The sequence below is a fragment of the Etheostoma spectabile genome, chromosome 19, assembly GCF_008692095.1.
Source record: "Etheostoma spectabile isolate EspeVRDwgs_2016 chromosome 19, UIUC_Espe_1.0, whole genome shotgun sequence".
Classification (NCBI taxonomy): domain Eukaryota; kingdom Metazoa; phylum Chordata; class Actinopteri; order Perciformes; family Percidae; genus Etheostoma; species Etheostoma spectabile.
The window spans coordinates 3,290,651-3,305,357 of record NC_045751.1 but is presented as its reverse complement, the minus strand read 5'-3'; the positions used below and the strand labels follow the sequence as shown (position 1 = coordinate 3,305,357).

The 14,707-nt window shown below is 39.8% G+C and overlaps 1 long non-coding RNA gene across 2 annotated transcripts in view; it reads right to left on the bottom strand.

The window, feature by feature from the left end:
* Positions 1–14,707, bottom strand: part of LOC116707317 (uncharacterized) — a 146,849-nt gene that overhangs the window by 49,984 nt on the left and 82,158 nt on the right. Inside the window, exons 2-3 of one of the 2 annotated variants that reach the window (XR_004336463.1) lie at positions 6,343–6,420; positions 4,807–4,882 (exon numbers count right to left, since the gene is read on the bottom strand). This is a non-coding gene — a long non-coding RNA (uncharacterized LOC116707317). Of the gene's footprint in view, positions 1–4,806; positions 4,883–6,342; positions 6,421–14,707 lie in introns of those variants that run through there. The other variant, XR_004336462.1, reaches the window with a different exon arrangement.

Here is a 14,707-nt window from a genome sequence, read left to right as displayed (position 1 = left end):
CAAAAGTAATATTTCCCATTCTAAAATGTCAAAGCCATGCGGAAAAAGACTGACTTGTGAATACCAATACTGAATAACGTATAAATGAAGGGATCGCCTGTATTTTAGCACTGAAAGCAAGTATTACACTTACAAATGTGGCTTTTAGATCCTCAAAATGCCTCCTTGCTGTTCAGTTTGCTGTTTATTGCAGATTACTGTCCATATTTGTCAAAGAAAGGACTGCGTGAGAGGGAAGAAAAGGGCTTTTGATGTGCCTATACTCAAGGACATTGACACAGCACCTTGCAAAATCTAATTTCCAAAGTGTGAAATTTCCTCATTCTTTCCCATGATAGCTTCATTTCATAGCCAAAGCTAATTATGGGCGCTATAATTTCTTTCAGCAGTCAAGTCATCAGCTAGTCAAATACAGAGCTGCTCTCCAGATGACATAATGTAATTGCTGTGGCAAAAAACAAATGCCCTTAAGATATAGGTCATCATATTTAAGACATTTTAATACAGACAAGAGGGAAGTATATTGCCTTTTTTGGAATACTTGTTTTATATTGCTTGGGTCTTTGAGTGTGCCATTTGGGGTTACTGGAAACTTTTTCACTTTCTCTGTTTTTCCTCACATCCCCTCACACATCATACTTTCTCATGCTGTGCCTCTTGACATTGTTTCTCCACTGGAGCAGCTGTCTTTCTTTTCAACCAAAGTCTAAAAGCAGAACAACAGTTTTACAAGAAAAACAAACCAACCCACCCCTCTGACATTGTCTTGTTAAAGAAAGGCCTGGCCAGATTTAAGATTGACTGGGGTTGCAATCTGCATGCTAAGGCCCATCAATTTTGCATGGCTCTCACACTATGAGCACTCACAGCCAGAAGGGGGTAATGCAAAATTGATTTGTGTATTAAAACTGCTTAGCCAAGCAAGCATCACTGGGAAATGTTGTGATTACCCCCTTGGGACTTCTTCAGAAGGCCATGTGCAGCCAAAGTGATCGAAAGAGGGACTCTTCTGTCCAAATACAAGAGATAACTTGTAATAAATGTATAACCTAATCAATGTAAACTGAATATACCCAACATTAAATACACTTCTAGCATTTTAAGTAACCATATTGAGACTGCCAGTAGGAAACCAAAATTATTTATGACATTTGTACTTTTTTAAAAATAGTATACACTATGATAGGAGCGAGAAAGACGACACACACACACTCATCCATTGCAAGCCGGTGCAGTGATGTCACAAGCAACACAACAAAAGAGATTTAGGGTTAGATTCAACTGAGATCTATAATCACCCTTTGTTGGCTGAAATGGAAGATTAACTACAGTTTTCAGGGCCAGCCTAATAGCTTTTGCACGATACATTTTTCACAATCTACTTGCTCCAAATTCTGCAGCTTTCGCATAAACCATCGATATGCTGTGCCATTGATATGAGTAATAGTTTAAATTATGACTCTTCAAATTGCTAAACACTTGTTTCACTAGGAAGAGACACCACTGTGTTTGTCTTGTTGAACTGGAAAAAAAAAAAAACTCAGTCCCCTCATGATCATAGAGTGGTGTTTCTTTATCTAAAAACATATGTTTAGCATAGGTGACTTACAGAGAGCATATGGAGCAGACAATAGCCATCAGCTTCATTTTGGCCTTTGGACACATTGGTTCATTAGCTACAGCTGATGTAATCTACCAGTGGCAATGCTTGCAAAAGGGGTGGCCAATAGCTGAGTGTTTGGTACATTCTTCTTTGATTTAATATAAAAAGAAGAGCAACAAGCAATAAACGATTAGATATGAGATATCATAGCCTCACAGCGAAGCAAATATGGGTATTTTGCCAACCTGAAACTGGATGCGGAATTGAGTTATACTAATATACGGTAAATTTGCCTCATTTAATATACAACTCATTCATAACCTCAGGCTGCCTTGGTTGTGACAAAGGACTTATTCTCCCTTTATTCAGCAGAACGGGGAAAAAATAAAACAGCGTGACCTGCATGTGTCTGTCCTGGGTTTACAAATGCTCATTTGTGCAGTAACATTGCCTGACTGTACAAAACACCGCTAACACATGCATATGCATCAGAACACGCTTGTAGGGGTCATCAAAGGCGTTGCGTGGCCTCTTGCCCAGCTCCCCCGACTGCTTATACGGAACATGTCCTTGAGTGACAGAAGAGGTGAATACCTGCACTTCTGGAATATTCACCAGACATCGATCTGGCAGTTCCAACCATTATCAAAGGGATCCCTAATAAGCTACAATGAGCTTAAGTAACAGGCTTTGTGGACAGGAAATGACATGAAGATGATTTTCCATTCAACCTGAATGTACAAAAGAATGATTAAAAAGGAAACACGTATTTGCTTACCAGTGGGCTGTCAGAAAACCCATTTCTTGTGAATAAAGGATTTCATAAAGTTTGGAATTTACAGAATTTCCTGCTGCCACCAATGTGAAAGCAAATTCCTAGCATCCCCATAAATGACATACCCATCAACTCACCCTCCCACATTATGCTTTGACAACTCTTCAACTCTGAAAAGCACTCAAAGGTCATTTATATCCTGCAACATAAAAGGCTCACTCCAATAAAAGTAATTTAATCATTATTTGCAAAAGAGTCATTGTAGCCGCCAAACAAGTGGTGAGTCATAGTCAGTTAATGGTCAGCTCAACAAGCAGAGTTTAACACAAATGGAATGCCATTTCTTGATTATTGCTGGTGTCATGCGAGCTTAATTGAGTGCAGACCTGCATGTCAAAACATGTCCTCAATTAAAGGGCCGCCCTGCGGGTAGGTGGTGAGGGGTTCAGCTGAGTTGAGTCGATTAGGTGGGCTACTCTATGCCCGCAAGGAAAAAAGGTGGTTGTGTGGAATGTAACTAAGTACATTCACTCAAGTATTTTACTTGTTGTTAATGTACTTTACTTGAGTCGTTTCTTTGCATGCCACTTTCTCCTTCTACTTTGCTATATTTCTGGAGAGAAATATTGTATTTTTTACTTCACTACATTAATCTGACAGCTGTAGTTACTTTCCAAATTATTTTTTTGCACACAAAACACATGTAGTCTATCAAAAACAGTATTTTATCATAAATTGAACTACCCAAAAATACACAGGTCTACAAGTCCAGCTGAAATGACTAGCCGATTCAACACTTTGTTAATTGACAGAACTGCTTGGATCGTTTCCAGTTTCTAAAATGTGAGGCTTTTTCTGCGTTGAGTACTTTTACTTTTAATACTTTAAGTATATTTTCCTGAGGATCTGTACATACTTTTACTTAAGTAACATTTTCAATGCAGGACTTGTACTTGTAACAGAGTATTTTTCTTTCCAGTGTGGTATTGGTACTTTTACAAGTTCCCCAAAGGATCTGAATACTTCTTCCACCGCTAGGTTTCAATGGTCAGGGCCAAAAGAAAATCTTAACAAATTGCAATAAATTACTGCCTAGTAAAAACAGATTTATAGACTGCTGAAAAACACCTTTTTCAAACTCCTCTGGCTTACAGAATGAAAAAAAGCGTGTCCCTGCCAAGAAGAGACCACAACCTGTGGATGAAAACGGCAAATGGCAGCGTGGCTCGTTCTCTGTGTTTGAGGAGCAGCTGCTGACCTTTACGACTAAGAGCTATAACATGTCTGCTATATCTGGGCTTTGCGTCTGACAGTCACTGGGCTATTCTGTGATTATGGAAATCTTTGTAGATGTCTCTGCAGGGAGAGAACCCAGGGGAGCATTTACAAGGCCTACCATCAAGCCATTCAACTCCCATCTCTGTGTTGGATTCCTCCGAGTGTGGCTCTGCGGTCGTTTCTTGGCCTGTAATCTAACCCCCCCCCCCAGAAAACATCTTGAGTATCGCCATGGGGATGCTTTTGTTTGAAAAGTCACACATTGCTTATCATCAAACATGATAAAAAACAGGAACCTTCGCACACAATAATCCTGTTCCCACACTGGCTGATATATAGATAATCATAAAGTAAAATACACCTAATCAAAATGAAATCAAATGAAATGCGAGGCTGTGTAACAAGTCTTTAAAATGAAAATAAATCATTACAATTTGGACAGCATAGCGTTCCCCCCGCAATATAGTCAAAATGAAAGTTAAATTCATAATCAAGCACCTTCAATTGCTTGAACAATGGTAGTAATCATACAATAATATTGTCCGTTTTATTATTTTGTAGATATTTAATACTGTATGTATTCCCTTACTTCTGTGCAATATGAGTCATCTTTCTCTAAGCGGCTAATTATTGTGTTGTTGTTTTTTACTAAAAGGCCCATTTCCTTTATGTTGGAATTGCAAAGTAACCTATTGCAATTTGTAGATAAAGAAACACTTAATAATTTGACAGAAATATTAAGTATCCAAGGTTTTGGTATCCATTTATTTTAGCTTTATGCTTTGCAAACAGCATGCACTGTGATTAAGCAACGTGCAGTATTTAGGATGTAAGGCATGACACATCCACAACTCAAATTAAGAAAAACTGTTTATCTTCACTTAATTTATTATTTCGTGAGTCATGAGTCTGCCTAAGCAACACAATGCAAGCCATCATGGCAGGTTGAAAACACTTTGTCTCACATGTGCCACTTCAGTACCTGTTTTGACACTCCCAGAAGCATTTCATTGAATGTTCTTTTAGCAAAAGGGTCAAAATCGAGATCTGAGCTTTCCAAAATGATTTTTTTTTACCATTCAGCTCTAAATACAGATCTGTAAGTGCACTATCTCCAATATGTGGGAGGATCTTATCTAACCTTTCCTGCCTCATGAAAAATTCAGCATCCTGGCCACCAATCTCCGCCGTCTCAGGATGTTATGTCCGATACAGAGGCAGAGGTGCTGGGGAGAGAGGAGGAAATTGCTTTGGACTCCAACACTGTATGATCAGTATTATCATCGCAATGGAACTCATTCAGCCACATATTCTATAGCGCCTTTAGCTGCGCGCATTCAAAGCTGTTAGATCTCATTCCAGCCGTGTTGCTCCGGATGTGTTGGTGTGTGTGTGTGTGTGTGTGTGTGTGTGTGTGTGTGTGTGTGTGTGTGTGTGTGTGTGTGTGTGTGTGTGTGTAAGGCCTTGGGTTTGTGATGGGTCTTAGTGATAGGCGTGGCAGGTTACGCAACAAGCGGGAGGCGGTGGTGGGACGAAGACGATTTGAGAGGCAAACTGTGGCATGACAGCTCTCCGAACATAGAGGGAAGGTCTAGTGCGGGTGAGTGACAGATTTCAAAAATAAAGCTTCCTGTCAGTCTCTAGCAAGTGTCGCCCTCCATCTCTACCAACCCGCAGCACCTTTTGTCCCTGAGGGGCCTGGTAGACAGGACAGAGGAGATCCTAAATATCACACAGCTCCAACATTAGACAGGCCATGCATCTGCTTTGTAAACAGACACAGGGATCTCTCCATAGCATTTTTGTCAATCTCACTCTCTCTGGCAGCAATCTTTCTTTTTTTTTAAAGACAAAACTATCAGAAATCTTTATTCTCGATCAGGTTTTGACTTCTGCAGACAGGACAGAGATGATTAACTGGCAGAAAAAAAGGTTACAAGAATCCACCATAGAATGGTCCCCAGCATTAATGAAGGGCAGATGCGGGATAAAGGAGTTAGGCTACGATGGCTACTACTGTTCAGTGGGTTTAAATTTAAGCCTGCGGCATGAACAACCCACGCAGCCCTGCCAGCCACCAACTGTATGTTTGCTTGACTTTGCACACACGAGTGTGAACAACACCATCAGTTGCACAATCTCACTGTAATGCCTCGGCCCATTAGATGAGAAGTCACAGTGCTTTTATTTCCAGCCCTGCCTCCGCCATGCAGGGGGGAAAACCCTGTCAGCAAGCACCACCCGCTGAGCCGGGCGACACGGAGCAGCCGAGCCAAGGCACCTGACCAGAGGCTTGCCAGCAGGCGGGGCCTGCCGGGCCGAGGCAGTCTCTCTGGCTGGATGTCCACTTGGGAGATAAGCACCACAGACCCCACTCACCCCCCCGAGGGCTCACAGCAGGACGTGGATAGAGAGTCGCTGCTGCTCTTCTCAGATAGTATTACACATTTAAACTACCCTGGTCAATGTTTGGCTTGAGAAGACTTTTTTTTTTTATTATTATTATAGCAAAATTAGAATGGGAGGGGAAAAAAAACCTTACCCTCTAAATGGGATGTTGCAGTATTGTCACAACAAGGCAGGGGACATGCACTGTGTTTTCCCAGTTGTTATTGAATCTTTTGTTTTGAGGTGATCCCAATTTCCCCCGAAAAATAACCTCTTGCTGGCTCCTGCCGGCACTAACCTGTGACTTTGACCTGCTTTACAGATGACGCCGTGAAGGACCCAGGATCAGATCTTCTCCCTCTTTTTCTAAACAGCCCTGTAGAATAAAACAAAAACATAATTTAGCAGTATATTCATGTTCACTGGAAGTGGCCAATTACATTTGTTATGCAGTGTTTCAATCATTATCAGCTTAAAAGTTGCCCAAAATTATTTGAATCAGCGACCATTCATGCACATCAGTGTGTGACATTTAGAGTGTGAGTAGCGAAATAACAGTTGGCCATAGCTGCATTTATTATGTAAAGGTGAGATATGGAAATCAGTGATTAAAACATTATTTCAAAAGACATTTCCAAAAATACAGCCTCTCTTTTGTGTCTGTGTCAGTGCAGCAAACTATTGCTTGCCCCTAGGAAGTCAGTGAATGTAGCAATCAACATATGTATGTTGGTTGCCATGGTTTCTTGTTCTGACGTGTGCTGAGTTGTGATCTACATTTGAGAGTGGGCTTTGTAGTGATGTGGGGGCTTTGTAATAGAAGGAAAGTGATTGTGATGCATGTTCACAAGAAGAGAATAGCTTTAGACTTCAGACTGGAGTTAAGTTGAATCTGGCCAGATACACACACACACACACACACACACACACACACACACACACACACACACACACACACACACACACACACACACCACACACACACACACACACACACACACACACACACACACACACACACACACACATAGTGTATATACATACACACATATATATACACACATGTACTGTATATACTGTATATACACATATATATGTACAGTACATGTATGTATATATGTACATATATATGTATATATACATATATGTACAGTACATATATGTATATATGTACATATATATGTATATATGTATGTATATATATACGCACACACATATATATATACACACATATATGTACACATATATATATGTGTACACACACATCAATGTACACATTTACATATGTATATACACACACACACACACACACACACACACATATATATATACACACACATACTGTATATACATATATATACACACAATATACTGTATATGTATTCCTGTATTGTTTGAATGGTGTTTGTGTATTCTGTTTTTATTGACAGAGAGCACCTTGTCCTTGCAGCTGATTATATCCAAAAAGCCTAACAGCGCTGACTGTAATCAATACCTGCCAAGCTAAAGTGGCCCAAACCATAAAGTGTCCTCACTGTGAAGCACGGACAGATAAATAATCTGAAGGAAATCAAGATAATGACTTCCATTTACTCAATAAGCAGATATTAATTATCTGTCCGACAGATTAGAGGGCCAGAATCATTGAGAGCCTTGAGATAAATGGCTTTCTGATCAAGATATAATGAAAACCTTTTTAGGCCCTCTAACCAAGCACTCATGAATTTAAATATTAATTCCTGCCCTTGTTTTGGCAATTACCGGAGATTTTATTTTAACGCCACATCCTAGCAGCCTACCAGCCCCACAGTGTTTTGTTTTCTTCTGGGAGTTTGATGTTATCACAAACACGGTGTCTCCACCAGCCCCCTCCCCACCGCCACCCTCTGTGGAAAAGTAATGAAATGATGAATTTGTGAAACAACCGCAGGGTGACTATGATGAATTTTGTGGAATCTCTCAGACTAATAGCTCTGTCAACAGGAACAACTCTCTATGGACGAGCGCAAATAGGCAAAGCAATTGTGATATTTGTGGTTTAATGCACAAAATATGAGCAGCGGTAGATTAAACTGAGGCTGCAAATATCTCTCTGATGAGAGAGGTTAATCCAGCATTGATTACTGAGGCCACCGTGTTCCCCCCCCCCCCCCACAAACATTAAAAATGCTGCCTCCGTCCCTGACCGTGTCTCTCTTCAGAAGCGTATTTGCCAGAGGGGCGAGCTGATTTGTGGCGGGCTATCGTGCATTTGGCTGTTGTCCAGTCATTTAACCTGCCAATAGCAGCATGATCTCTCATGAGAGCAAGCATTGCCCTGCAGCCTTGCTGAGCCTGTGGCAGAGAAGAAGTCTGGTCAGGCTACCACAAGGCCAAGGAAACCTTATCTAAGAACCGCCATGGCATTCCTCGAGTTGGCAAAGTGTCGGTGGGCACCATGATCGCAAGCACTACTCCTGGCTATGAGGGGAGGCTCACTGAGGGATTCCTCAGTGAAGCTACAGAAACTCAGACAAACACAGGTCACTTACATGATTATTAATATTTAAACCTGTACAGATACAGTGTGTGGGTGGGAGCAACCTTTTTACCATTTGCCAGCAGCTGCCAGCAGTTACAGTACATCCTTGCTATGAGATTCTCTGATAAGCCCACTGATAAAAAATAGTAATATCACATTGAAGACATGAACTGTATTATCGAGCTACTATTGTCACTGCTGTTCACTGCTGTTCACTGCATTCGACCTTCATCAGGGTTGTCTCAATACAGTACATTCAGCTCTCCGGCCAACAGTAATTCAATGTCCTAAATCCACTGCTGCTTATCTCGTCTTTCATACCAAAAGTGCAACTTCAACTCTACAGAGCAAGGACATTATTTCCAATGGAGGCAGAAGCGGCGCACACTATGGCTTCCACCAGTTTCCGCAGCCAAAGTTCAACTAAATTACATTCTGACCCCAAATATGTTGACCTCAAAAACACGTGAACAATGAGATTATGGCACTGATTATTGGTGGCAGTTGTGACAGCAATAGCTTCAGCTGTAGGGCATGATGGAGGGGAAGATCACTTTAACTGGCACAACAAAGTTATAGTTATTGATTTTTCTTTATACAGTTTAAAGAGTTTGGTCTTACATTATGAATAATAATGTAACACTATTAACTTTGAGCAACACTGTCTTCTAATTATGTTAATCATTTCTCCTTAGGTACAAAAGATTCAAACAGACTCAAGTGTGTTCAATAGGAATATATATATATATATATACAGTATATATATACTGTTTTTGAGAGTCCAAAGTTACATATTCAAATGAAATGAGGTACATCCTTAACTGAAGTTTTCACTTGTAAAATGATGCACTGGTTTTTGACTTTGGTCAATTTTGTTTCCATAACGTGTCTTCCTTTGGACTAGTAGAAAGAAAACAACCAAAACACACCTTTACGTGTTTATTTCCCTACACTTTATCTATTTGCATAACATTTTAGAAAAAGCGTGTAATACAAAAGAATTCTCTTGATGTAAGTTATCAACTGGGCAAGTTAAATGGTGATTTCTATTAGTAAAATGCTTTCTTTATTTACCGGTTTATTCATTTACACACATTGCTTACCACAATCGTGTCTGGGAGCAGGATTTTCAGATGTTCACAGACAATACAGTCATATATGTTGATTATATATATATATATACAGATATAAAATTTCCCAATAAATATCTATATATATATAGATATATGTCTCAATATTATCCTGTTGGCGTTATAATAAATCAAGCTATACTTGCCTGCCCCTTCTTGTATCAGTGGTTTTAAAGAAGGATGTAAATATAAATCAGTTTAAATATGAGTATAAGCCCTGGATGTATCAACACATTTACACATGCTCATGTTTGCAGCTGAGGAACGACAAAACAAAGAAACTCCACTTAAGATGCTTTTAACAGCTAATTAACTTGGTATGGCATCATCATTATGCATTACACACGCACTATTTCACTGTTACGTGTTTGTTCTGGGGAAGGCATGTTTGCACACATGGGAGAAAAGGACCAGCTGTTGAAGTTATGTTATTTTTCTCTCTGTTTTATTATATTGCGTGTGTGTGTGTGTTGTTAGACTGCCCGGTAACCAAGGCCCTACCTCGGCAGAGGGCGGGTCTGACCACATACCAATCAGTTGCCTGGATAATGAGTATAATTGATTGGAGCCTCATTCAGATTCTGTGGAATAGAGCATGCAAATTGTCCTTGCCAAGTCATAATGAGGGCCCTCTTTAATGGCACAATCAAAAATTTCACTTCTAATTTTGCAAACTGAAGCGAATGCTCTGTGTTGATTGCATGGTCAGGTGCCAGCGTCAACAGCATGTAAATAGATAGGTTGGTGGTTTATCTCCATTTAGTGAGAAAATAAGCCACAGCGTATGGACTCACCGATGCAAGCTGAAGACAGAGTGCTCATAATCTATACTTTATTCTTTTTGTGTTATTATTGTGGCATTGATTGGTTCTGACACTGGCTGCAAGAGAAGTTAATGTTTGTGCTCCGTTGAGGACTACTGCAGAGACCCTCCATCATCTTACAATGTCAATATCATGAGCGCTTGATGCTGCATTATCCTCAAAGAAATATTCACGGTGGAGCCCGGAGCACACATCAATTTAATGGGGAGCCCTTTATTCAGCCACAGTTAGGCTATAAACACTTGGATTTTGAGTGTCTGCATTGAAATCTAAACACAATATTAATAAAGTCTGTTTGGGAGAATGTGGAAAACAGTTCCCTTTAAGTTAATGAAATTATTTTGTCTGTCTTGTATTTTGTAAACTGAGCGTCACAGTGTGGCTTTAGTACTTCTGTCATTCCTGAACTAAAGAAGGAAATAACAAATGGAAGAGGATTTGCTTGTCTTGGGCTCTTCATCAGAGGAAGGTTAATTTCCATTCAATATGCTAAACTGCTTAGAACCGAGGACTTTATCCAAGCACTAGCCTTCTGGCAGCAAACCCGCTGCTCTGCCCTGCGACCCCTCGGCCCATCCTTAATCCTTCAGGATCCCGTGGTCAATATCTTAAGATTGATTCACCTCTCCAGTCAAATAAACTATTAAATCCATTAGCGAGATGGCTCGGGCTTACTTTACATTTTGATTACAATCAATTACTATCTCTGATGCAGATCGGATTCTGTGGTTCCGTCCAAATGTTAAAATGTTTGACTGTGCAGACTAGGACAACGGGTTTACAAAGTGGGAATTCTGATTAAAAGGTGCTATTTAAGGGCCTTGAAATTCTGTGCATTTATGGTTTTGCTCAGCAAACCCTAGGCGCTGATCATTATCTTGTTGGCAATTGCTTTGGAAAATGAAATCCCAAGGGCTCTAATGACAATGATTTATAGGTGGGTGTAGAACCATATTTATCATGGATTATTTACAGAGATATGTTATGAGTGTGGATGATGTGCGGTGAGTGGAGACGTGGCACATGAATCAGTCCGAGCTGGATACAGAGTCTGGCTCTGCCACCAAGGACAAAGAGAGAGAGCATAATGACAAACACCACAGGAGAGGGTCGAGTCTCAATGTTAAAAAAAAAGATATTTCCAACTCAGTGTGGTTCATAAAACTACCCAAATACAACCTATTCTTTAAAATTGCTCTAATCAATATTTTATATTAAGAAAGGTTCGGATAAGAGTGTGTAATGTGACATGAGGACGCTTGTAGTGAAAACCCCCACACACACACACACAGAGCATTTTAGCATTTTTCAGCTCATTGTTTTGGGTTCATGGCAAAATGTGTCACTTCACGTCTCAATTCAGCTTGTTTAACCCTTGTGTTGTCTTCCCGTCAACCATGAAAAAGCAAAGCGTTTTTTCAACATTATTATCGCTTTTTCAATGTTGTGGGTGCTTTTTTTTTTTGGGGGGGGGGGTGTTCCAAAGGTTTTTGATATTTTTAATGTTTAATGACATTTTCTTGACATTTTGTTTTGTTACTGAAAACGGGCCAATTTGACCCAAGGACAACATTAGGGTTGAATACAGGGCTAAGAACAACAAAATCTAAGAAGAGCACTTTAAATAACTGATAAACTATGTGGAGTAGTGCTTTGCTAGAGTGAGATACTTAAACACATTATATCTTGATGACATCCAAACTTCACTTTCTAACAATAGAAGCAGTTTCATGCTCTCATCTTATTAGTGTGGGAAACAACGTGAATCATGATGACGAACTAACTAAAAAGGTGCTTTGTAACACTAAATTGTTGACAGTTGATAGTACGTCAGTAATAGCTTTTAGGGGTCCTGTGGTGTATTAGAGCTAATGGACTAATGAATCAATAGGGAAACACTTAAAGGTTCTTGTATGCACAAAACATTGCCACTAAGAACAGAGGTCCTACTGATGTATGTAAGACTAAATCATGCAACCCTGTTTAGGCAATGAAATAAAATACTTCTGGTTGACAAGTGATTGTCGACATTGATTAGCGTTGCACTTTTAATTACAGGGACTGACAAACTGTGCTGATTCTTTTTGCCCCTGAAATATGTTGCTCCACCCACACGTTTGTGTATTTTAGTACTTACTTTAAGTAGCTACAAGTTAGTTTCAAAGCAGTGATTAACTAAATCAGGTTGCCCTATTTAAACTTAAGAAATGCCTCGACTTTAGCTAGACTTTGGTAATGTATAAATCAGTTGCTAGGAAACATCTCTAGTGGCATTCAATCAAAAGCAATCAACTGTTAACAGTCATAATAATAATAAGTCACTGTCATAGACCGTATAAAAAAAGGGACACAGCACCGCCATAGACTTTGACGGAGACCAGTGAAGTCAATCAGAAGCACTTTTCCGGTGATGGCTGAGCATTGCTGTGCAAGTTTTTCTTGACAATACGGTAATTTCTCTACAGTGCAACAGAAAGTTGCACAATCATTAACCTATTTTTACAAAAATGTCTGTTATGGAGCCCTAACGTGAGCTATGCTCGCATACCCCTTGGTCACTGTAGCATGACTAGCATAAGTCAATAGATTATATATTAAACTCACTTGCATACCTTTGTTGTTGTAAATGTATGTATTATTTAAATATGCAGTACAGTGTGTTTTAGTTGGTAGTATTAGACTGAGAGAGAAATATCAATATACGCTAACCTAAGATAGAAAACATTATACTGTTGGTCATTTGGTCTTCATATTTTCATGGTTTATATCATTATTAAACACCATTTTTAGCTAGCAGTCAAGCTAGCTAGTTCAGTTAGCTACGCACATACAACCGGCAGGTATTTGGTGTAAATAGTAACAATGAGAATTTAGTTATGACATTTACAGATTATGTAAAGCTCTTTACATTTGTAAACATGTTACAACAAGGCCAAGTTTCATAAAGTGAGATATCTTGTGGGCTTAAATGTCATAAATGCAAAGAAATTATATTTACTGTGGCAGCAATAAGTGGAGGTATATTCTTCATCTGATCCATTTTTTTACATACAGCCATGTAGGACACTTGTAGGTATGTTACTGCATCTTAATCTTTGAATTTTTGCTAAAAATAGCACCATAAGCTGTCTTCAGTCACACACGTGTCTGTCTACTGTATATTCTGGGTGATAGAATTTTTGGTAATCCTTTTGGATTAAAAAGACTTCTTCTAATACCTGGGGATGCAAGTCAACCACACTTAGCAGATAGTGCATGTAAGCCTGTGTTGCTGCATGAAGAGGAGGGAAACAGAGTGTTTGTGATGAAGACACAGAAAACGTGAGATAGAAGGAGGGAGTGAAGGAGGATAGAGAGGGAGAAAAAGAGCTTTAATGCTGCTGTCCCTTTTAAACTTGCTTTTAATTCCTCTGCAGGAATATCAGCAATATTTAACTGGAAATGTCACAGAATGTCAAGTCGGAAAATGTCACTGGGGAAGGACTGGAGGGTGACCTCAAACATCCCCTTTAAGATGAAATAAATACGCCTCTGTGGTATTGTAAAGACAGATTTTTTTTCAGGGCATGATTTCTCCATTTTACGGAGGCTATTTATTTTCATAGCAACAGAGGGGCGAAAAGGCAAGAGGCAGGCCAGGGAGAGATAAATTAACTCATCAATTGTGGTGAGTGGGGACACGGGAATGCTGAATTCCACCCTGTCATTTCCACCATCCGTTGGTAATAGTTGCAGTATCGCCTCCATGTTGGCTCTCGCCTCCTATATGTGATTAGTCCCGCAAATACTAAAAGGAGTGGTTACCGTTTCCGAAATGATGTATCGGTCCAACAATTGCATATGAAAGCATACATTAGGTGAGTCACACTCTTGATGAAGCATTCACTCTAGCTTCACTCCAAAGTCAAAGCAGTTTCATGAGGAGAATAAGTTGGCTGGTATCCTGTACTTCAACCTTCACGGCACAGCTCAGGCTCTATAAATAGTTAAAAGATAGTGATTCGTTTATCTCGACCTTGTGGAGTATGAAAGAGGTACATTATGACGTTTGCGCCACTGCTGGCAAGCAGGGTTACCAAACACTCCAACAAGATCCACCCAGCGACGTCCTTTTCTTTAGCCATGACAGAGCAAAGATGTGATGCATGGCTGTGCTCCTCCCACCTCCTGCTTGGACATTTTTTTATA